This window comes from Odocoileus virginianus, chromosome 9 (genome assembly GCF_023699985.2).
Source record: "Odocoileus virginianus isolate 20LAN1187 ecotype Illinois chromosome 9, Ovbor_1.2, whole genome shotgun sequence".
In the NCBI taxonomy this organism is placed as follows: domain Eukaryota; kingdom Metazoa; phylum Chordata; class Mammalia; order Artiodactyla; family Cervidae; genus Odocoileus; species Odocoileus virginianus.
This window is the reverse complement of record NC_069682.1, coordinates 59,182,057-59,206,414: the sequence shown is the minus strand read 5'-3', so window position 1 is coordinate 59,206,414 and position 24,358 is coordinate 59,182,057. Positions and strand designations below refer to the sequence as shown.

General features: G+C 41.6%; 1 protein-coding gene, 1 non-coding gene and 1 pseudogene across 3 annotated transcripts in view; 1 reads left to right on the top strand and 2 right to left on the bottom strand.

Moving 5' to 3' along the window:
* ASIP (agouti signaling protein) overlaps nt 1-24,358 on the bottom strand; it is a 116,332-nt gene that overhangs the window by 11,360 nt on the left and 80,614 nt on the right. The window lies entirely within an intron of this gene.
* LOC139036833 (small nucleolar RNA SNORA73 family) lies at nt 376-575 on the bottom strand. The gene has a single exon (XR_011489696.1). It is a non-coding gene; the product is annotated as a small nucleolar RNA SNORA73 family (small nucleolar RNA).
* Nucleotides 2,811-24,358, top strand: part of LOC139036455 (ATP synthase subunit gamma, mitochondrial pseudogene) — a 58,942-nt pseudogene continuing 37,394 nt past the window's right edge.

Below are 24,358 nucleotides of genomic sequence, written 5' to 3'. Positions count from 1 at the left end.
GTCCAGAGCATCTCTGTAAGGTAGGGAGATGGTGTATCAGTATTCAGTGGGCACTGAGTGTACACCAAAGACATCCCTTAGCTATGACACTGGGGATAAGCTGACACCTTCCTCCTTTAGGTAAGGCCTTGGTACCCAAAGGAAAGGAAAGAATTGTAATGTCCCAGTGCTGGGGGATGGCTAACTGCCTATTGGGACAGAGGTATAGTGAAAGATGAGAGCTGAAGAACAGGTGAAGGCAGCAGAATCTTCTTGAAGACTGCAAGCAATATATTAGCTGCTCTGCTAACTAGGTGTTCATGAGGTGCAGTCCTGACAGCCTGCTCTGGGCTGTGCTGGTGGCACCTGGGAGGGGAGCCAGGATTTTTTTTTTTTAGATGTTTCCTGAATGGTTTGTCTTCTCAGTCATTGTCCATAGGACTCAGAGAAGCTGTAGGAATATGCAGGTGCAGATGCAATGCCCGGCTTCACCTCCAACATTGTGGGAAGGGACTGCACATCACAGGGTAGAGCCCTGTGCTCCCATACACCACTTAGAGCCTGGGGAGAGTGACCTCCTGGGGTATCCATGCTGGATGTATTTGAATTTTTTTACAAGCATGTTACCACTTTGTAATAAGAAACACTTTGATGCTTTCACACTGTGGTGTTGGAAAAGGCTGTTGAAAGTCCCGTGGACCGCAAGGAGATCAAACCAGTCAATTCTAAAGGAAATCAATCCTAAATATTCATTGGAAGGACTGATGCTGAAGCTCCAATAATTTGGCCACCTGATGCAAACAACCAATTCACTGGAACAGACCCTGATGCTGCGAAGAACTGAAGGCAAAAGGAGAAGGGGGTGACAGAGGATGAGATGGTTGGATGGCATCATCAACTCAATGGACATGAATCTGAGCAAACTTTGGGAGATGGTGAAGGACAGGGAAGCCTGGCGTGCCACAGGCCATGGTGGCAAAGAACTGAACACAACTGAGTGACTGAACAACAACAAGAAGAAGAAACAATAAAGGAGGATATAAATAAAATATTAGAAGCTGTTTGACACATCATCAAAGGAATTTAAGAAGCTGGACAGAGTTATATTTGTTGTGTGATAGTGAGCCTGGGGAATTTGCAAGACCCTCCTCCCCTTTTGTACCTTAAATTCAGCATGCAATTTGCTCTCAGTACCTACTGCTGTTGTCAGTAAAATGTAGGGCTTTCTCATGGCATATCTTCCTATTACCTGGGGCTCTTGCTCTGCCCTGGAACACGCTCAAACCCTGTTACTCTTCTCGCTCATAGCTACAGTTTCTGACATGCCAAAAGCTGGGAGAAGCAACACTTAATTTTTGTTGTGGTTTAGTTTCTCAGTCAAACTAGCTGTACCAAATACTGAGGGTCCGGACCAGAGGAGTAATAACTCTCATTCATAGTTACCTAGATTCCTCACACCAGATGTTCAGCAGCTGCAGAAGGATCCCACTGCCTTATACATGTTTCATCCACCTGGGTGGCTAGTGATATGCCTGGCTGGGCTGAGCGTGGGAGGCTTCACTGGAGCTACTGATCCATTCCTTAATGTTCACCCAGGCTTATTAGTGATGAACATTTCTGGGGTAGCAGGAGAGTGACAATATGCTCTACCTACTTAGTTAACAAGAAGAACAGCCAATCAAGCAACAAATCCTTTTTGAATGCCATGGGACTTGACATGAATCCCTGCCACTTCTCTCCAGGGTAGTTAAGTAGTGTCTCCTCCCTAGACACATTGTATTATAATAATTTGTTCATTTGTCTGTCTCTTCTGGGCTGAACACTCATTAATGGCAGAGCCTTTGCCTTACTCATCTCCATGCCCACCGCCTCCCTACTACTCCTAGCTCTAATGCCTAAGTTCAGCACAAAATAAGCCCTCAATAAATGTTTCTCTCAATTGAGTCAATTTACTATATGCTCAATATAAATGAATATGGGAATTCCCTGTCAGTTCAGTGATTAGGACTCAGTGCTTTCACTGCCATAGTCCTGGGTTCGATCCCTGGTCAGGGAAACTAGGATCTTGAAAGCTTACATGGTGCAGCCAAAAAAAAAAAAAAAAGAGATGAATAAAGGGTCCCTAGAAAAACAAGTCCCTGACTTTGGATGGCAAACAAACAAATAACTAACAAAAAAAAGGAGGAGAGAAGTGCTAGAGTTGAGGTACAAGTGAAACAAATGCCTCAGGTAGGCAGAAAAAAGAGTGTGGTTAAACTGCTCAGGGTCTTGGGTGATTTCATGGATTATTGTTGACCTCTGATTTCCTCAGCCTCCTTCCAATATTGGGCTGTAGCTCCTGGAGTGCTCAGACATTCTGTGCTGCTCTTGCCAGTTCTTCTTTCTTTCGCATGGTTCTATTTAGCACATAGCCTCTGCGGTCCTTCCCCTTTGGCAGTCTCCTTGAATTTCCTGCCCTAGAGGGAGGCTTCCTTTTATAGCCATCAGGCCACTGGTAGCCAAATGTGCACTGCCAAAGCCAATTACTGAGATTTCCATTCTATTTTAATTAATTATTTGGCTAGAGCTTTTTTTTTTTTTAATCCTTATTAGAGTATAATTGCTTTACAATGTTGTGTTATTTAGGTTGGTGAAAAGTAACTGCAGTTTTGCATTGTCTAACTGTGCTGTTTGATATTGGAATACATTCTTAAATAAATGTGATTATGTTACACATCATTTTAATGCACATTTCTTGCATTTTTTTTGGCTAATGACTTATTACTGGCTGTTTATTTTATATTTATTTTAGACTAGGGAAATAATGTCTAGACAAGAAGTAAGTTCAAGCGATGTTATTTGAGTTCAAAACGGTGCGTAAAGCAGCAGAGACAACTTGGAGCATCAACAATGCTTTTGGCACAGGAACAGTTAACGAACGTACAGTGCAGTGGTGGTTCAAGAAGTTTTGCAAAGGAGACAAGTGCCTTGAAGATGAGGAGTGCGGTGGCTGGCCATCAGAAGTTGACAACAACAGCTGAGAGCCATCATCGAAGCTGATCCTCTTACTACAGGAGAAGTTGCCGAAGAACTCAACATCAACTGTTTTACGGTCATTTAGAATTTGAAGAAAATTGGAAAGGTGGAAAAGCGCGATAAATGGGTGCCTCGTGAACTAACTGAAAATTTTTAAAAATCGTCGTCTTCTCTTATTTTATGCAACAATAATGAGCCATTTATTGATTGGGTTGTGATGTGTGACAAAAAGTGGATTTTACATGACAACTGGCAATGACCAGTTCAGTGGTTGGACTGAGGAGAAGCTCCAAAGCACTTCCCAAAGCCAAGCTTGCACCAAAAAAAGGTCATGGCCACTGTATGGAGATCTGCTGCCTGTCCGATCCACTACAGCTTTCTGAATCCCAGCAAAGTCATTACATCTGAGAAATATGCTCAGCAAATGATGAGATGTATGGAAAACTGCAATGCCTGCAGCCAGCATCGTATAGAAAGGGCCCGATTCTTCTTCACCACAACGCCCCACCACACATTGCACAACCAATGCTTCAAAAGTTGAATGAATTTTGGTTTCTTCCAGGTATAGGCCTAATAGTGGGATTGCAGGGTCATATGATGGTTTTATCCCTAGCTTTTTAAGGAAACTCAACCCAGGTCTCTATAACAACCTAGAGGGGTCGGATAGGGAGGAAGGTGGGAGGGAGGTTCAAAAAGGAGGGAACATATGTATAGCTATGGCTGATTCATGTTAACATTTGGCAGAAACCAACACAATTCCGTAAAGCAATTATCCTTCAATTAAAAAATACATAAATATTAAAAAAAAAAAAGTTGAATACATTGGGCTACAAGTTTTGCCTCATCCGCCATATTCACCTGACCTCTTGCCAACTGACTATCACTTCTTCAAGTATCTGGGCAACTTTTTGCAGGGAAAAGACTTCTACAACCAGCAGGAAGCAGAAAATGCTTTCTAAGAGTTTGTCGAACCCCAACACATGCATTTTTTATGCTACAAGAATAAACTTTCTCACTGACAAAAATGTGTTACTTGTAATCATCCCAATTTTGATTAATAAAGAAGTGTTTCAGCCTAGTTATAATGATTTAAAATTCATGGTCCAAAACTGAAATTACTTTCTCACCAACATAAATGGTTTCTACTGTACAGCAAATGGAAGCAGCCCTACATATACATACATCCCCTCTTTTTTCAATTTCCTTCCTACTCAGGTCATCACAGAGCACTGAGTAGGATTCTCTGAGTTATACAATAGATTCTCGTTAGTTATCTATTTTATACATAGTATCAGCAATGTATGCATATCAATCCTAATCTCCCAATTCATCCCACTCCCCCTTCCTGCCCTTGTACATGTGTTTGTTCTTCACGTCTGTGCCTCTATTTCTGTTTTGCAAATAAGACCATCTATATCAGTTTCCTAGATTCCACATATATGCATTAATATGTGATGTTTGGTTTTCTCTTTATTCTATACAGAATGACTTACTTCATTCTGTATAACAGTCTCTAGGTTTATCCATGTCTATACAAATGATCCAATTTTGTTCCTTTTTAAGGGCTGAGTAATATTCCATTGTATATATGTCCTGCATCTACTTTATCCATTCCTCTGTTGATGGACATTCAGGTTGCTTAGAGTTTTTCTCAAGAAGCCAAATCACACAGTGGGAAGATCATTAGGTCCTGCACATCCAAACTAGGTTGGTGGCCTGGGCTTGTGGGAAGTAGTCAGTGACCTGAATCAGGGGTACAGGTGCAAGTTTCTGATCCTCTTCCAAGGGATAGTTCTAGGCGTTTCATTACAATCTCCTAACACAATGGGGAGACTATTTTCTTTCTCATTTCTATCTCATGGGATGTAAGCTACCAGTATGCTGCCTAATTTGTGAGGTTCTGTGCAAAGTAAAAATGTGGAGCCAGTTGCTAAAAAGTTAAGAATTTCAAGGAACAGCTTAAACTAAGCAAGCATGAGGCCCTCTAAGCATGAGGCCCTATGCAACTGCTCACATGAACACTTATGAAACCATTTCTGGTTATAAGAAAGAGAAAGCTTATACTAATAGTGTGACATGGTGGCTATAAAGAAGTTTCTGAGAAAAAACAAAAGTTTGTGGATTAGGGGAAACATTAAATTACACTCAGTAGTTTCAGCAGTAAGTTATATAATGATAAGATTGCTTCTAGACATTCCCTGCAGCTGTCTGTGCTCCCGGCATGAGACATCTTAATGTAGCAGAGGCCAAAAATGGACCTAGGTTCTAGGCCCAGCCCTGCCAGGAATTCACTGTGGGACTTCTGGAAAGTTACTTTCTCTGTGTGGGCACTTTTTCTTCACCTGTACTGTCAGGGAATGTTTGACGGGAGGATTCCTACATGCTGTCTCTCATGAGTCCTCTGTCCCTCTTCAAGCGGAACAGCACGCTGCTCCCAGGGACTGAGGTCATTGTGTGAGGCAGGCTTGGATCTCCTTTAGTAAACATGTTCTTTATGACAAAACTGTTTAGTCTTGCTCCCCTTTCTTGAGATATGGATTGTCTCCTGACCTTGTAACTAACATTACTCCTTGTTCCCTTGGTAACCGTTGCAGTTTGTTTGGTTTGCTGAATTCTGTCATTCCCGAAAGAAGTTTCTTGTACTGCAGCCTGTATATACTCATAGAAAAATCATTAAAGCACCTTTGTTCCATTAGAGCTTAGGTCCCCGTGTCTTTTTTTGTCTCTCTCTCTTTTTTTCTCTCTCTCTATCTTTTTCTGGCTGACTCTCTGGAGCGTGGAGACCCGTCGTGCTCACTTTTCTGCCCGGGCTTCTAAGACCCTCTCGAGAAGGCACTTTGTGCCTTCACCCCCTCTAGAGGGTGCCTGGTGCCTTCATGAGCGATGTAAGTCCTCTGTCAAGGGCTTTGTTGGTCCTCTGCATAAACCAGGGGATATCAGCCTCTTTCTCTCTTTTACTTTCTTACCATCGACTCCGTACCACCAGGTTCCAGTCCATTAAAGGACCACAACACTGTACAAAAAACAATTTGAATTAGATGGTTAAGGTCTCTTCTAACTCTGACTGTAAGCATCCATGGAGGAGGCCCCTTTTGTCTTGTCACTTTAGCAAAGCTATATTGTAACTAACCTTAAGCCAGGCACCACCACCACCATGATCTACTCATCTCCTGCCCAAGCACAATTTTTACATCTTTTGATCACATAATACCTTGCCTAATCTGCTGGTTCTTTCTGTAGATCAAAACACTAGAAACGGAGAATAAGTAATTAACAGATGAGCAGATCTCTTCCCTAGTCTTCCCTTCAGTAATCTCATAAATTATATGAACAAGATATTATCTAAAGAAAGATCACAAGTAGTCAATAAGCCTGCACACCGCGGATATGGCAATAAATGTGGTCCCCTATCTCAATGATTAATATATTACTTCCCCTTTTCCCTTAAAAAACTTCCATGGCCTAGCAGAATCTTCAGAGTTGGCTTTTGGGGACACGAGTCCACCTTCTCCCCAGAAAGCTGGCTTTCTGATTAAAAGCAACATTTTTTATTTCTACCAACACTTGCCTCTCAAATATTAATTTTTGAGCAACAAGCAGCCAGACCTGAGTTCAGTAACATAACCTGCTGTGAATCCATATGAGCAGCATCCCCTTCAGAGAGGCTGCAACACACTCTGTTGAATATTCCTTTTGATGGTAAGAATTTGCCCTCTGAAAAGAAATCTGATTTCAGGAAGCAGATAATGATTTATAGCCAAGTCTAGTAAGGATAGTAATATATGGCCTAAATCAGGAGAATTTATAATTAAAAAACAATTTTCATTTTAAGCTGACACATTGGAAGGACTGATGCTGAAGCTGAAACTCCAATACTTTGGCCACCTGATGCAAAGAACTGACTCACTGGGAAAGACCCTGATGCTGGGAAAGATTGAAGGCGGGAGAAGGGGACAACAGAGGATGACGATGGTTGGATGGCATCACCAACTCAATGGACATGAGTTTGAGGCCAGGCGTGCGGCAGTCCATAGGGTCACAAAGAGTCAGACATAATTGAGCGACTGAACTGAAGCTGACACAACCAGAATTAAGATAGCCTGTTGAGTGTTTTTACTCAAAATTATAATTCTGAGAGGCCGTAAATTCATTCTAACGTTGCAAGTTGCTTAAAATATCTTTAGAATTCTAGACATTCTAAAGGCAATTTAAAAGTTACACAAGAAAAAGCACCATATAATTTAATAATCACAACTTTTATTTTGGAATGGAAACCTGTTTCAATTAAGGACCAGATATGCACCCAAAAAATAATCAAGATCCTTAAAGAAGCCTCCTTTTAAATTGGTCTTCTGTTTTGAAAAACATATTTAGAAGAGTGTATAAAATATTAAACTTACTAGGTTTTAGAATTAATGAGAAGAGGGAAATTCCCTGGTGGTCCAGGGGCTAGGACTCTGCTATCACTGATGAAAACAAGGGTTCAATCCCTGGTTGAGGAACTAAAATCCCACAAGCTGCATGGCATGGTGAAAAAAAGAAAAAAAAAATTAATGAGAAGAGAATTAAACAGGCGGGGCTTTCCAGGTGGCGCTAGTGGTAAAGAACCTACCTGCCAATGCAGGAGACTCAGAAGATTTGGTTTGATCCCTGGGTTGGGAAGATTCCCTGGAAGAAGACATGGCAACCCACTTCAGTATTCTTGCCTGGAGAATCCCATGGACAGACAAACCTGGTAGGCTGCAGTCCATAGGGTTGAAAAAAGTCAGACATGACTGAAGCGACTTAGCATGCAGCACACACAAAATAGTCAGAAAAAGAAAGTACAGAGGAGAAAGTTAAGGAGGGAGGAAAAGTTGAAGAAATACAAGAATTATGGGGATTGGAGCAAGAGGGTAAGTGAAACTCTAACTTTACCTATAATTTTTTTGAAAGAATGGAGTCTTAACCACTAGACCTCCAAGGAGTTCCCTCCGTAATTTGTTTTAAATAAAAAAGACTTGAAGCAAATATAGTAATAAATATGGATGACTCTGGGTGGAGGTTACATGAAGTTCTCCATGTTTCAAAATATTCTCACAATAATGAAAAAAAAAAAAGGAATTGTAAATTGTACTGTGGTCTGGTCTCTCTCAGTATCCGGTAGATCACAGCCGTTTGAGATGCTGATTAGATTCAGAGCTCTTAGGTCTTAGACTTTCTAAAGAGTGGGGCAATTATTTATAGCCAAGCCGAGATGTTGATTTTCTCTCTGAATGGACGGTTTCTCTTTAAAAAGAATAAAGCATGGCTCATCCAACTCACAAGACCAGGGTTGTGACTTAGTGTTGCTTATCCCTAAGAGGACTCCAACTTGCCCAGGTCAGGAGAGAAGAGAAGGAAGGAAAAATTAGCACCATCAGCATCAATGAGAATCAGTCATTGTCAGATATGGGTTTATGCTTGACCTCCAGCTTTTCTCTCTACAACCTTGGGTAAAAAATAGGTAACAAGCTATGGGCAGAGTTGTGGACTTGTACCTTCTAATCTGAAGAAAAAGGGCTTCATTCCCCTTGTTTATTTTATGCTATTTTTTTCATTTTTGGCTACACCACATGGCTTGTGGGATTTTTAGTTTCCCGACCAGGAATTGAACCCAAGCCCTTGGGAGTGACAGTGCAGATTCCTAATCACTGAATCGCCAGGGGATTCTTCCACTCATCTTGTTTAGAATGTCACGGCCATTCATCATCTCCTTCTCCAAATCCTATACTTCCCTTCAGAAGCCTATTTAAGTTTTGCATCCTCCAGGCCTGTAGCACTGGCCTATTTCTGGGTTCTTGCCTTCAGCCAAGCAAGATGGGGCCCTCTACTTGGGGACTGCCTGGATTGTCCTCTCTTAAGATTTCTACGGAAAGCCAGTCCCACCCTATGTTGCTCTGAATCCCTCTACCTGCTGATCCAGGCCTCAGAGTCCACAATCAATGATGTCTCCATTTAATGTTTTCCTTCAGACAACCTCTGTCAGCTAGTCTGAATTCCGTGTGAAAATAGAGAGGGATAATTCACAAAACAGAATTTAAGCCACATTCTGCCTCAAAATATCTTCCCTTAACTAGTCAGATTCCATAGCATGTCTTACGGGCTATAAGGATCAAGTGCAAATGCTCTCGGTCATGGTTAAGTTGGTAGCAATTAGCACTCCTGGATTAGTTTTCTACTTTCCTATCTAAGAGCAGACCTCTTAAGAAAGGAAAGAAGAAGCAAAGAAAGAAGGGTTCGAGAGAGTTTTGGTGCACTGTGTTAGGAAGGTAGATTCTGCTGAGGGTGAGTGCGAGACCCAAAAAAGAGAGAAAGAAACTTATGAAAATACCTGGAGAGCCCTGGTCACAAATTTGGCTCACTTCTCAAGATTTCATCTTGTGAGTGAGTTTGAAGAAAGATACTTTAGAGACTGAGCCCAACCTTCTGAAGGATCCTTTAATCACCCTCATCTAGACATTCAGGCAAAACATTAGAAAGACAAGGCCAACTGAGCATGAGGAATTCACTTAACTTCTGAAGTTGTTTGCTTTTGTTCTCTGTCTTTGGTTAACCTAGTTACCAAAGCTAGGATAGCTTTGATTAGCAATTCAGCAGAGATTCTGAACCTCTGGGACTGTTGCCTGGACAACTAACTATAAATGTCTCTTAATTAACATCCTGTCTTCATTCTTGTCTTGTTTCATCCATTTCCAAAATAGCAGAGAGATTTTTTTTTTTTGAGGGGTAGGGAGAGGGGGAATTAAAATCACATATCATCCCCTGCTTAAAGACTTTAATAGTTTCCCACTGCTCTTCAAATAAAATCACAAATTCTTGTAAGGCCCTGTTGTTACTGTCTCTGCCCTCATCTGTTAGACTCTCCCACTCAATTACTAGGTTTTAGACATATTTTACTCCTTCTACCTTGGCCCTAATGTTCATTCCCTGGTCTTGAACTTGATTCTTTTAGTTCTTCACCTGGCTGGATCATTGGCAATCTTTGGATCGCTGTACAAATATTGTATGTAAAAAGGGTGGTCCTCCTTTGACCACTTTATCTAAAAAGTGTCCTTCCTTGGTATTTATCTGTCTCATCATCCTATTTCTTTCATAGCTTTTATCCACTAGGTAACAATTAATAATTGTTAATAATAAATATTTATTTTGTATGGACTTTCCTTTTCTTGTAGAATTTAAACTCCCTGAGGGCAGGGGCCTTGCTATCATATTCGTTTTGTTGCTTCCACTACCCAGCGGTACTTGGCACAAAGCAAGGCACTCAATAAATATTTGGTAAATGAATGAAGAGAAAAGAAAGCCAGCAACAGAAAATCCTCGGATTTGTTGGTCTCTTTGGGCCAACAAGACTGGAGAGCTGACTTCATATCATATCAGATTTCAGTCAGATGGTAATTTCATACTCTTTTCCTTGGCCTTTGTTTGTCATACTGGGGCTTAGACAACCCTTAAATTGCATTAGCATCCCTTATCTGACTGCTAAGATATACTCAGCACTATGACTTTTCTTAGGGCTCCCCTGGTGGCACAGACAGTAAAGAATCTGCCTGCAATGCAGGAGACCTGGATTCAGTCCCTGGGTTGGGAAGATCCCCTGGAGAAGGGAATGGCTACCCACTCCAGTATTCTTGCCTGGAGAACTCCGTAGACAGAGGAGCCTGTGGGCTACCGAATATGAGGTCACAAAGAGCTAGACACAACTGAGAAACTAATGCTAACACACTATGGCTCTTCTTCATATCTTTGATCTTGCATTTGATCAAGAAAAGGGAAAAGAGGGATTTCCTGGCTGTCCGGTAGTAAAGAATCCACCTGCCAAAGCATGGGACATTGGTTTGATCCCTGTTCTGGGAAGATCCCATGTGCCGCGGAACAACTAAACCTGTGTGCCACAACAAAAGAAGCTGCCGCAATGAGAAGCTGTGTACCACAACTAGAGAAAGCCCATGCACAGCAACCAAGACCCAGCACTGCCAAAACTAAAATAAATAAATAAAAAAATTAAAAAGAAAGGTAAAAGAAATAATCTAATTTATGGATAAAAATGACTAAGGGGACCTGAGATGAGGATATAAGAACCACAGGGCTTTAGCACTGCAAGAGATCTTAGGAATCATCTTGTCCAGGGAACTTTAACCTGGCTGTGCATTCGGGTTGTCAGGAGAACATTGTGCTCCTTTGCTAACAGTACTTTGTTAAGATATTATTTCTGTACAGTAAAATGCACCAATTTTAAGTATCGAGGTTGATAAATTCTAACTTTATACACTTGTGTAACCACCACTCAGGTCAAGACATAGAACATTTCTTCCATTCCTGAAAGTTCCATTGTGCCTCTTTTCCAGGCAATATCCATTTTTACCCATCAGAGGTAACGTCTATTCTGACCCCTACCACCATAGATTGATTTTGCTGGTTTTTGTACTCACATAAATGGAATAACAGGGCGTCCCAGGTGGCTCAGTGGTAAAAAAGACCTGCTAAGCAGAAGATGCAGGTTTAATCCCCTGGTCCAGAAGATCACCTGGAGTAGGAAATGGCTACCCACACCGGTATTCTTGCCTAGAGAATTCCATGGACTGAGGAGCCTAGTGGGCTACAGTCCACAGGGTCACAAAAGAGTAGGACATGATTGGAAAAAAAAAAAAGAGAGTAGGACATGATTGAACAACTGAGCATGCAAATGGAATCATACTGAATGATGATTCAGCTTTTGTATCTGACTTCTTTTGCTCAATATAATGTTTTTGAGGCTTCATTCTTTTGTATGCATAAGTAGTTTGTTCTTTTTTTAAATAGCTGATTAGTATTCCACTGTAAATATACCACATTTGTTCATCCATTTTCTCATGGAACTTTTACAAAATGTAAACGCCAAAGCCTGTCCTCATCTCACTGAATCTAAACTTCCAGGGATGGAGTTTGGGAGACATACTTTCAATAAGTTTCTAGGCAATTGTGATGTACAGCCATGTGTGAAAACACTGATTTTGTCCATTCACTCTGGTTCTACAGATAAGAAAACTGACAGCAGGAAAGAAATTTCCCAAGCAGACACTTGAATCAGTTGAGTCAAGCTTAGAACATTTTCCACTGTGCTACTCTTTTCCTTGGAAGACAAGTCAAGTTGCTAATTACTGACAAGGGCAGAGACGTGAGTCATTAAGAGTTTCCATTTATCGAGTACCTGTTATACACTAGGCTCTGCTCTAGGCACATGAGTCCAGCTCTTTGTGACCCTATGGACTGTAGCCAGCCAGGCTCTTCTGTCCATGGGATTCTCCAGGCAAGAATACTGTAGTGGGTTGCCATTTCTTTCTCCAGGGGAATCTTCCTGAACCAAGGACAGAACTTGAGTCTCTTATCACTCCTGCATTGGCAGGCAGGTTCTTTACCACTAGTGCCACCTGGAAAGCTCCTATAGGCACATTATGTACATTTAATCCTCTTAACAATTTGTGTATCACAGCTGAGGACACTGAAACCCAGAGCAGCCCAAGGGACAGAGGTAGCATGCGACAGAGAGAGGAGTTGATCCCAAGCCTTCCCAACTCCAGAGTCACACAAGAAAGTTGGTACTTTAGCCTGAAGTGAAAAGAAGGAAAATTACAAACTGCTTGGTTTGGTGGTCTTCCTTCTGGCCCAGTCCAGCTTGCTACAGTAGTTCAGTTCAATTCAGTTCAGTTGCTCAGTCGTGCCCACTCTTTGTGACCCCATGAATCGCAGCACACCAGGCCTCCCTGTCCATCACCAACTCCTGGAGTCCACCTAAACTCATGTCCACTGAGTTGGTGATGCCATCCAACCATCTCATCCTCTGTCTCCCCCTTCTCCTCCTGTCCTCAATCCTCCCCAGCATCAGGGTATTTTCAAATGAGTCAGCTCTTCACATCAGGTGGCCAAAGTATTGGAGTTTCAGCTTCAACACCAGTCCTTCCAATGAACACCCAGGACTTTAGGTGGACTGGTTGGATCACCTTGCAGTCCAAGGGACTCTCAAGAGTCGTCTCCAACACCACAGTTCAAAAGCATCAATTCTTCGGCACTCAGCTTTCTTCGTGGTCCAACTCTCACATCCATACATGACCACTGGAAAAACCATAGCCTTGACTAGATGGACCTTTGTTGACAAAGTAATGTCTCTGCTTTTTAATATACTGTCTAGGTTGGTCATAACTTTTCTTCCAAGGAGTAAGTGTCTTTTAATTTTGTGGCTGCAATCACCATCTGCAGTGATTTTGGAGCCCCCCAAAATAGTCTGTCACTGTTTCCCCATCTATTTGCCATGAAGTGATGGGACCGGATACCATGATCTTAGTTTTCTGAATATTGAGCTTTAAGCCAACTTTCTCACTCTCCTCTTTCACTTTCGTCAAGAGGCTCTTTAGTTCTTCACTTTCTGCCATAGGGGTGGTGTCATCTGCATACCTGAGGTTATTGATATTTATCCTGGCAATCTTGATTCCAGCTTGTGCTTCTTCTAGCCCAGCGTTTCTCATGATGTACTCTGCATATAAGCTAAATAAGCAGGGTGACAATATACAGCCTTGACGTACCCCTTTTCCTATTTGGAACCAGTCTGTTGTTCCATGTCCAGTTCTAACTGTTGCTTCCTGACCTGCATACAGGTTTCTCAAGAGGCAGGTCAGGTGGTCTGGTATTCCCATCTCTTTCAGAATTTTCCACAGTTTATTGTGATCCACACAGTCAAAGGCTTTGGGATAGTCAATAAAGCAGAAATAGATGTTTTTCTTGTACTCTCTTGCTTTTTCAATGATCCAGCAGATGTTGGCAATTTGATCTCTGGTTCCTCTGCCTTCTCTAAAACCAGCTTGAACATCTGGAAGTTCACGGTTCATGTATTGCTGAAGCTTGGCTTGGAGAATTTTAAGCATCACTTTACTAGCGTGTGAGATGAGTGCAATTGTGCGGTAGTTTGAGCATTCTTTGGCACTTCCTTTCTCTGGGAAATATTTGCTACAGTAGAAATGCAAACAAAACAGTGTTCACCTCATTTCTCAAACTGGTTTTAGAATTCCTTTAGTTCTGTACACTCAGCGCTCTATCAGTGAAAGTGGTTGACTGTCCAATTGACTAAAAATGAAGCAGCTAAAGGGAGGGTGATGTATTTGCTTAATCACTAGCTCTTCCTCCTCTGTTGTCCCTGGTGGGGGGCGGGGACTGCGAATGCTGCCAGCAGGTCTGTCAGAGATGTTCTCCACAAATGGAAAGCTAATTTCCCAAAGTGGGGAGGGCCTTGATTCTTTCATCAGGGAGTAAATTGACCCTAGCAATCAGAGAGACAAGAATGAGTCAGAAATACATTTGCTAGTTGAGATGCTGAACCTTGAGTCCTGAGAGACTCCAGGACTGCAGATCCTGGAGTTTTTCAACAACACCCTGTGTTTTTCAATAATGAGGGAGTCTGGAAAGTATAAGGGATGACTGGCTGAGGAAAGTGGAGACCTGGCTTTTGTAGCTGGTATGGTTGGGGGAAGCAGGATGGGAATAGATGGAAGGAAGAGAAAAAAGCTTGTGGATACTTACAAAGACTCTCTCCCTGACCAAACTTTAGATAAGTTTCTCTGAGCCCTCTTTTCACTAGGCCTTGACTTTGGCCCTCCATTCTTTGACCTGCATAGCTCAGATTTTGCAAGAATCCTGTTAATTTAGTGAGAACCCCCCCCCACCCTTGATATATGATTTCTCGATATCTAATCAAGTGTTTCATCCCCCACCTTTGATGTATAAGCCTGCTTTTAGCAAGACTCCTGTTAGGTTAGGTTAGCAAGAATTCCCTTATCTTTGATGTCTCCTCTTAGTAATTTTCTATCCTTTGATCCTCTCACTGTCCTCACTGGCTAAAAGTTCCCAACTTTCCTTGTTTGTATTCTGAGTTGAGCCTGATCGTCCTCTCCTATTGCAACATCCCATGGACACAGTCTTGAGTACAGTCTTCTTTACCATTTTAACCAGTATTGGAATAAACAATACCAAGATGATTTGATCTCTTGGGCTATATCTATGTACATAGACTGATTTGACTATTGTGACTGAATTGACTAGTTTAATTCTTATGCCTTATAGATGACAAACTGAATAATATTCTAATAATATTCTATTTTAGAATAATAATATTCTCATTCTGCTATTAGATACTAGTATTCTAATAATATTATTGGGGCTTCCCTGGTGGCTCAGAGGTTAAAGCATCTGCCTGCAATGTGGGAGACCTGGGTTTGATCCCTGGGTCGGGAAGATCCCCTGGAGAAGGAAATGGCAACACATTCCAGTATTCTTGCCTGGAGAATCCCATGGATGGAGGAGCCTGGTAGGCTACAGTCCATGGGGTCACAAAGTTATTATATTTTTATTACATATTATTATATTATTATTCTAGAATATTCTAATATTCTAGTGATATTCTGGTCTGGGTTTTACGTGGACAGCCTGCTTCAGGACTCTACTGAGACCAGGAACCATGTGGCACGTTCAGGCTCTGCCCAAGAGGCTCTGCATTAGAATTCTAGAGAAGGGTTCATGCTGTGCTCCTCTTCAAGAAGCAAAAGGACACAAAACATCTTGGCAGCTGCATGTCAAAGTGAAGTCTGTCGGCTGTTCTACTGAAACAGGATTCAAGAGTTCCAATTCCCAGATACGCATTCCCACAGTATATAAGGAATGCAATGCTGGTAGGAGCTGCTAAAATGATTAATCTCCTGACATCATTCCCTTTGGCTTGATTTAACTTTTATCACTCAACAAAGATCACTGTGGGGACTTTACTGATTATGGTTTTACTCTCCAGAAACTACTTCTGTCTCTTCTCTCTGGCCCAGTAATTATGCTGTCTTCTAGTGTTCTGAATTCCTTTCACTTGGGTATTCTTTCCTTGTTGAGCATGGCCTGAAGCTGGGTGGATGGTCTTCTACAGCTCTCAACAACTTTCCAGCAGAAGGAAGGGAAGAGGCTTTGATGTCAGAAAAATTTCCTGCAGAAAAGGATCAAGGCAGACCAAAGGGAATACACCCGAGCAAACCTTAAGACCATGTGTGAATTAGAGAAACTTTGTGTTTAAACAAAGTAGAAAAGGTTTAGAGACAGACAACTGTGGAACTGTGTTTTAGAATGGGTCAAGATCTCTCAATCTCACAAAGGCCCCTAAAATAGCCCAAGAAAATCCAAAGTGACTCCAATGCTCCACCTCTTAAGCCTCCTAGAGCCTCTCTGATGAAAATGGCAGAACAAAGGTCCAGTATTGCTGAAACAGAACAAATGCATCCACAGTTGAAATATTAACCCGAGGTTTCTTCTGGAATGTGCTGAAACGGGCATCCACCCTAAAAAACCAAACACTTAGAAAGGAAAAGGAAGATTTCAAACAAATGAAGTTTGGTTGTCTGGTTTTGCTCTAATAAACATGAAACGAACCAATTCTTCACATGAAGACTGATCTGAAATCCCAAATTCTACTCTCTGAAAGTCATTAGAAATCTGATACTACTGGTGACTTCCTGAAGACATTAAAGAAGCACTAAAATGTGATTCTAGTGTCAGGGCTGAGATTTTAAAGTATGTCTTTCTGAGGAATTTTTTTCTTTTGCTGCTAGAAAGTGGAAAAAGCAGGGTATAGAGAAATAAGAAGCTACTAGCACACAAAAGGTAGACTGCTTTGTGCTAAACTACTCTGATCCAAAAAAATGAAACAAATAAATCTCTTTAGCTTTCCTGAAAATGAAGAAATGAGGGATGACCCACAAAATTCTTTAAACTTTCCAAAGTAACAATAGCTTTACCCACCCTGAAAGCATATTTAAACTGATAATGCTTCCCCTCAAAAAGTGGAGGCCAAAGGAATTTGGTTCTCACCTTATAACAGAGCAGGCTGGGGGCTAGCTCAATCCTAATTTCAAGGACAAGAACAAGAAAACAAACAACTCTACTGCAAAAATTATTTTAAACTTCACTCCATCGCACAGGCAGGAAGAGTCTCACTGATCCACAATGCAAAGAAAAAATGTTTCATCATCAGAAAAGCAGCAGTAAATGGAACAGCAGAGCAGGTTTTTGTTTTTGTTTTTACAAAAGTAGAGAAAGTAAAGGGCAGCGCTTATTTTACAGAGGGGCTGTCTAGCCATTTGAAACTTAAACACAGAGCAGGAGATAGGATCTCTGTAGGCAGCAGAAGAAAAGAAAAAAAATTTTTTCCTACTTACAGTGTCTTTTATCTCTAAGGGAAGCCAGAGCTGAGCGTCTTCCCTGTCCTTATGCAGCAGAGGCAAGATGTGTTACTGTGAGATTTTTAAAAGACCCCAGAAACTCCCAGTAGCTGGCTTCCCCATTGCATCTCTGCCTTCAGCCAAGCGAAGACTGCCTTCATACTCATTCTGATGGCCACAAGCCTTGTGGTCTGGTCTTCCTATGTTTCTCCCCAGTCTTTGTAATTAGAATTGGTGTTGACACTGTGGTTGGAAAGGTTTGGAAAGGAAGTGGCTGCGCTGAGGATACTCATGGGCAGTATTTAATGAGACTAATTCAGAATAGATCCCAGGAGAGAGAATGAAGCTTTGCTCTAATGAGTTAACCTGGAAAAACACATCCTGCCAAAGAAGGGTTTAATTCAGCTTCTTTCAGAAATTCTGGGTGGGCTAAGGAGCATTAAGTGGAGAAGTTAAACTCTAGGTAGGCAGATTGCTGAGGCCTAGCCTGCCTTATTAGTAAAGTCTCTTTGGGAACTTTCAATGTTGGTCTCATAATTTAAAAAATAAATTTTCAACAGTTGAAGGGTTGCCCTTCTGCTAACATGATAAGTGATTAGTCTGTGGTTCTCCTCTTCTTGCTCACTTGAGCTTTACTTGAACAAACTGGAATTTACAAGGTCACAACTTATGACCCCTGGGTGATGTGAAGTTTTGAGGTTCTGTAGATAAGAGCAGTTTAATATAAGGACATGCAGCAAGTATTATCTGTTTTGCTGGGGATGGTGGTGAAAGAATGTGATAGGTAGTGATGATCCCTAGTCCTTCATTGATTTATCCTTATTTGTAGAGACCAACTTTTTTGGTGGTTTATGGAGACAGGGACAATTGGAAAGAGAAGTGAATACAAAGTCAGAAGATGTGGATTCTGTTCAGGTTTTGTTACTTTCTTTCTGCAATCTTGGATAAGTCATATAAACTGTCTGAACCTGCTATCTCTTCTGCCTCTCACCCTGGGCTGAAAAGATCAGATGAAACCATGTAGACACCTTGAAAACTGTGGAGCACTCCACAAATGTGATGGTTTTCTAAATTTTAACTCATTGTATGACCCACCAAGTAAGCTCTTCAGATAAATCAAGAGTTCAAATACGGAATTGGGAGGAGACAACATCTTGAGTCTGATGGATCCTAGATGACGGGAATCGAGGGCTGTGGAAGATAGAAGTAAGGGAAAAAAATAAGAAGAAGGGGCAAAAAAGGAGAAAAGACATAAAATTCCTAGAGAAAGGCTTGGCTCTAGTGCTGATTGGGCCTTATGACTCAAAAGTAAAAGTGAAAGTCACTCAGTCATGCCCAACTCTTTGCAACCCCATGGACTATACAGTCCATGAAATTCTCCAGGCCAGAATACTGGAGTGGGTAGCTGTTCCCTTCTCCAGGGGATTTTCCCAACCCAGGAATCAAACCTACATCTCCTGCATGGCAGGCAGATTCTTTACCAGCTGAGCCACAAAGGAAGTCCTATGACTGTAAAATATAATCCTATTTGAATATGGAGCAATGGAATATAAGTGAGCAATCAAAAATTATTTCCTTAAAAGTAATTAACCAACAAGACAAATACAAGATGTCCAGCAGGAAAAAGCCATGAACCTTTGAGGGTAAATCAGGAGGTAAAACTGAATGTATGGCAGGATGTAGGAAAGGGTGGTGGTGAGAGTGAAAAGTTCTCTGAAGTCTAGAGACTTGTTTTCTGCCACTGACTTGCAGTAGGCCCTTAGACAAATTACTATCCAGGTGGTTTCCTAATCTATACAGACTGTTCTCAAATCCTAAATGGGAGAATGAGACTTAGTGATCTATTAAAAAAATTCCACCTTGGGACTTACTGTGTGGGCCATTGGTTAAGAATCCGCCTTCCAGTGCAGGGAATACAGGTTAGATCCCTGGTTGGGGAACTAAGATCCCACAGCAGGGCAATGAAGCCTGCGTGCCACAACTGGAGAGCCTGCATGCTCTAGAGCCCATGCTCCGCAACAAGAGCAACCTTGGCACTGCAACAAGAAGCCTGTGTGCCACCGATAGAGAAGCCCCAGTGTGCTACAGCTAGAGAAAGCCCATGGGCCGCAACAAAGACCTAGTGAAGCCCAAAACAAAACATCTTTGTTACTTTTATGTGACCTTGGACAAGTCACATAAACTGTTAAATTCACCTATGAGCATGCCCAGTTGCTAAGTTGTAGCCGACTCTTTGTGACCCCATGGACTGTAGCCTGCCATGTTCCTCTGTCCATGGGATTTCCCAGGCAAGAATACTGGAGTGGGTTGCCATGCCCTCCCCCAAGGAAGCTTCCCAACCCAGGGATCAAACCTGGATTCTTTACCACTGAGCCACCTGGGAAACCCATGTTCAACCATATGTAAACCCCTATTTGTTTCAGAGTTTTAAACATAGAAATAGAATGTTATAAATATGGCTCCCATTCATTTCTCCTTCTTCTCCCAGAGGTAGAACAATCCAGCCTGAGTTGGTGAGTACCACTCCCATGAATATTTTTATACTTCTAGAGACACGATTTTGTGAAAAAGATAACAACAACAAAAAAATCCACAGAAATGTTTTGAGGGTTTTAAACATTTACATAAATGTTCTACTATATGTATCCTACATCTTGATTTTCAGCAATATCACACTATTGAGAAGTAGTATAGCCTGATGGTCAAACACTAAGATTCCAGGGCAGATAGCCTGGGCTCATATCCTATCTCTACCATGGCTATCTGGGTGATCTTGGGTAGGTTGCTTAATTTCTCTGAACCTCAGTTTTCCCATATGTAAAATAGGGATACTAACTGTACAAACCTCATAGGGCTTCTGTGAGAATTAAATAAGTTGAAATATGTAAAGCTCTTACTATATACACAGTGCATATAGTAAGCATTATGTGTTCGCTATTGTTATTTGAGATTTATCTATGTAGATAATTAAATGTTTAGAAGTATTGATAATTACTACTATACTAGAGTTTTAACTCTTAAATAGCATTTCCTATAGAGTGGGCAGGTAGGTCAGGGGCCATCCTGGATTATAATCTCTTTGTGCACGTGTATGAGAGATTCTCACAGGGACTTAGAAGATCTCATTTAGGTCTGATCCAGTACTAAAATGCTATGATCAAATGAGACCCCAATTATGATTTAATAAGATCAGACTCATTTTCATCTTTTTAAACCTCCTGGATATGTTCATTTATCAACTAAATATCCATCATTTACTTATTTTAGCTGAAAACCAAGAGAAGAATAAATAGCTAATTTCCTTAGCACAGTTTTGTTAATGTTTGAATTTCAAGGTTAATTATTTGCTTGTTTTCATGATAACTTGTCTTCACTAAATTCAAGAATGCTCACAGGTAAGTAAAAGTCTGCTCATATTCCCATGGAGCATTTGATTTGCTTATCAGAGACTTAGAGTTAATATTTCCTTGAACTAACCCTTATAATTAAGGCATAATGATGACTCCTTGCAATAAACAGCATAAATAGAATCTGTCATTTTTCTAGTTATTCATTCTGAGAACACTAATATTTATAATATACATTACCATATGTGTACTAATAAGCTTTTCATCATCAAATGAATAAATATTTAAGATCATTTGGAAATACTATGATTCTTGATTCTGACCTTCAAGGCCACAGGACTAGAAAAGGTCCGTTTTCATCTCAGTCTCAAAGAAAGGCAATGCCAAAGAATGCTCAAACTACCGCACAATTGCACTCATCTCACACACTAGTAAAGTAATGCTCAAAATCCTCCAAGCCAGGCTTCAACAATACGTGAACTTCCAGATGTTCAAGCTGGTTTTAGAAAAGGCAGAGGAACTAGAGATCAAATTGCCAACATCTGTTGGATCATCGAAAAAGCAAGAGAGTACAAGAAAAACATCTATTTCTGCTTTATTGACTATGCCAAAGCCTTTGACTGTGTGGATCACAATAAACTGTGGAAAATTCTGAAAGAGATGGGAATACCAGACCACCTGACCTGCCTCTTGAGAAATCTGTATGCAGGTCAGGAAGCAACAGTTAGAACTGGACATGGAACAACAGACTGGTTCCAAATAGGAAAAGGAGTACATCAAGGCTGTATATTGTCACCTTGCTTATTTAACTTATATGCAGAGTACATCATCTGAAACCCTGGGGTGGAGGAAGCACAAGCTGGAATCAAGATTGCCAGGATAAATATCAATAACCTCAGGTATGCAGATGACACCACCCTTATGGCAGAAAGTGAAGAAGAACTAAAGAGCCTCTTGACAAAAGTGAAAGAGAAGAGTGAGAAAGTTGGCTTAAAGCTCAATATTCAGAAAACTAGGATCATGGTATCCGGTCCCATCACTTCATGGCAAATAGATGGGGAACAGTGGAAACAGTGACAGACTTTATATTTTTGGGCTCCAAAATCACTGCAGATGGTGATTGCAGCCATGAAATTAAAAGATGTTTACTCCTTGGAAGAAAAGTTATGACCAACCTAGACAGCATATTAAAAAGCAGAGACACTACTTTGTCAACAAAGGTCCATCTAGTCAAGGCTATGGTTCTTCCAGCAGTCATGTAAGGATGTGAGAGTTGGACTATAAAGAAGGCTGAACGCCAAAGAATTGATGCTTTTGAACTGTGGTGTTGGAGACGACTCTTGAGAGTCCCTTGGACTGCAAGGAGATCCAACCAGTCCATCTTAAAGGAAATCAGTCCTGAATATCCATTGGAAGGACTGATGCTGAAGCTGAAACTCCAATACTTTAGCCACCTGATGCAAAGAACTGACTCATTGGAAAAGACCCTGATGCTGGGAAAGATTGAAGGTGGGAGGAGAAGGGGACAACAGAGGATGAGGTGGTTGGATGGCATCACTGACTCAATGGATGAGTTTGAGTAAACTCTGGGAGTTGGTGATGGACAGGGAGGCCTAGCGTGCTGCAGTCCATGGGGTTGCAAAGAGTTGGACATGACTGAGCAACTGAACTGAACTGATGTTGAAAGAAAAGAGCATATGCCAGAAAACCTGGGTTTGATATCGAGCTCTGCCATTTATAAGCTAGCTGTGTAATTTTGAACCTAAACCTCTCTGAATCCCTCATCTGAAAGGGGGATGTCTCACGGTGTTATTGTAAGAAATTCATTCATTTAACAAACACATTAAGTACCCATAAACAGGACTTCCATTGTGGCTCAGGGTAAAGAATCCGCCTGCCAAATCAGCAGACATGGGTTCGATTCTTAGGACAGGAAGATCCCCTGGAAAGGAAAGGGCAACCCACTCCAGTATTCTTGCCTGGGAAATCTCATGGACAGAGGACCCTGGCAGGTTACAGTTCATGGGGTTGCAAGAGTTGGACAGAACTTAGTGACTAACCAACAACAACCCATAAACAGCTCCAAACACAGTGCCAGGTACATAATAGCTGCTTAATATTAATTTCCTTTTTCTCAAAGTTGGCTAGGTCTTATGAATAGCTTCTAAATCATTCCAAGTACAGATAATTAAGAGCTCTCTCCATATTGACATTTCTGTTAGTTTTGCAGACCCACATGGTTTTCCCACATTGGGTAGAGTTGAGTAACTCACCTCTCAAGAGCCCTTTGACTGGTTTTCACAAAAGGGCTATAATATAAGTGAGCAGGCCTATAATATGGGCTTCCCTGGTAGCTCAGCTGGTAAAGAATCCGCCTGCAATGTGGGAGACCTGGGTTCGATCCCTGGGTTGGGAACATCCCCTGGAGAAGGGAACGGTTACCCACTCCAGTAATCTGGCCTGAAGAATACAGTCCATGGGGTTGCAAAGAGTCGAACATGAGTGAGTGACTTGAGTGAGTGACTTTCACTTCACTTCACTTCAGTGCTATAATATAAGTACTTTGAAGTGTGGGATTTGGGAATTTTTCCAAGGTCAAGGGCCATGTCACAGGGTTGTGATGATCTGATGAGAAGATGCTTGTGAACTATGTCTAAAAATTCTGTAATACTGACCTAGTACATGGTATTTCCAGGAAAGAGTCTTAATAGGCCATTGGGCTCAGGTTTCAATTTCCTGTGTGGGGTGAGCTGGGCAGGGGGCGGGTCATGTGGTTTGCCTGGGGTGGTGATGGCATGCTTTCTGCACCACATGTGGAACTTATTAGAATAGTTTTTCTGGGGGAGAACTGCCCCTGAGGGCTGTACGCATCTCTGTTGATTGGAAGAATGTGACTTTGAGGGACCTCCCTGGCAGTCCAGTGGTAAAGACTTCATCTTCCAATGCAGGATGTACAGGTTCAATCCCTGGGAAGCTAAGATCCCACAAGCCTCTTGACCAAAAACCCCAAACATAAAACAGAAGAAATACTGTAACAAATTCAATAAAGACTTTAAAAATGGTCTACATAAACAAAAAGAAAAGGAAAGTGGCTTTGAGAGGTGAGGCCTGAACTACACTTCAAGAGACAAGAGCCTAACTCCCTCTGGTGTTATCTGAAAAAAATTAAAAGTGCTAGTTGCTCAGTCATGTCCGACTCTTTTCAACCCCATGGACTGATGGACGCAGAAATTGAACCCACCTTGGCCCTCCAGGCTCCCCTGTCCATGGAATTCTCTAGGCAAGAATACTAGAGTGGGTAGCCATTCCCTTCTCCAGGGAATCTTTCTGACCCAGGGACTGAACCCAGGTCTCCCTCATTATAGGCAGATTCTTTACTGTCTGAGCCACCAGGATGCTATCTAAGAGGCTTCAAATCCTTCTATCCAAAAATATCTTCCTTAATGAAATTTTACTTCTTCTGGAATCAGCACCACTCTTTAAGGGTCTTCCAGAGACTGGAAATTATTGCCTTGAATTTCAGCTGAATAATGCCCCTGGATTGCTTTCATGTTTTACCACATCATTTGTTGTTCAGTTGCTCAGTCGTGTCTGACTCTTTGAGACCCCATGGACTGCAGCACGCCAGGCTTCCCTGTCCATCACCAACTCCTGGAGCTTACTCAAACTCGTGTCCATTGAGTCGGTGATGCCATCCAACCATCTCACCCTCTGTCGTCCCCTTCTCCTCCTGCCTTCAATCTTTCCCAGCATCAGAGTCTTTTAAAATGAGTTAGT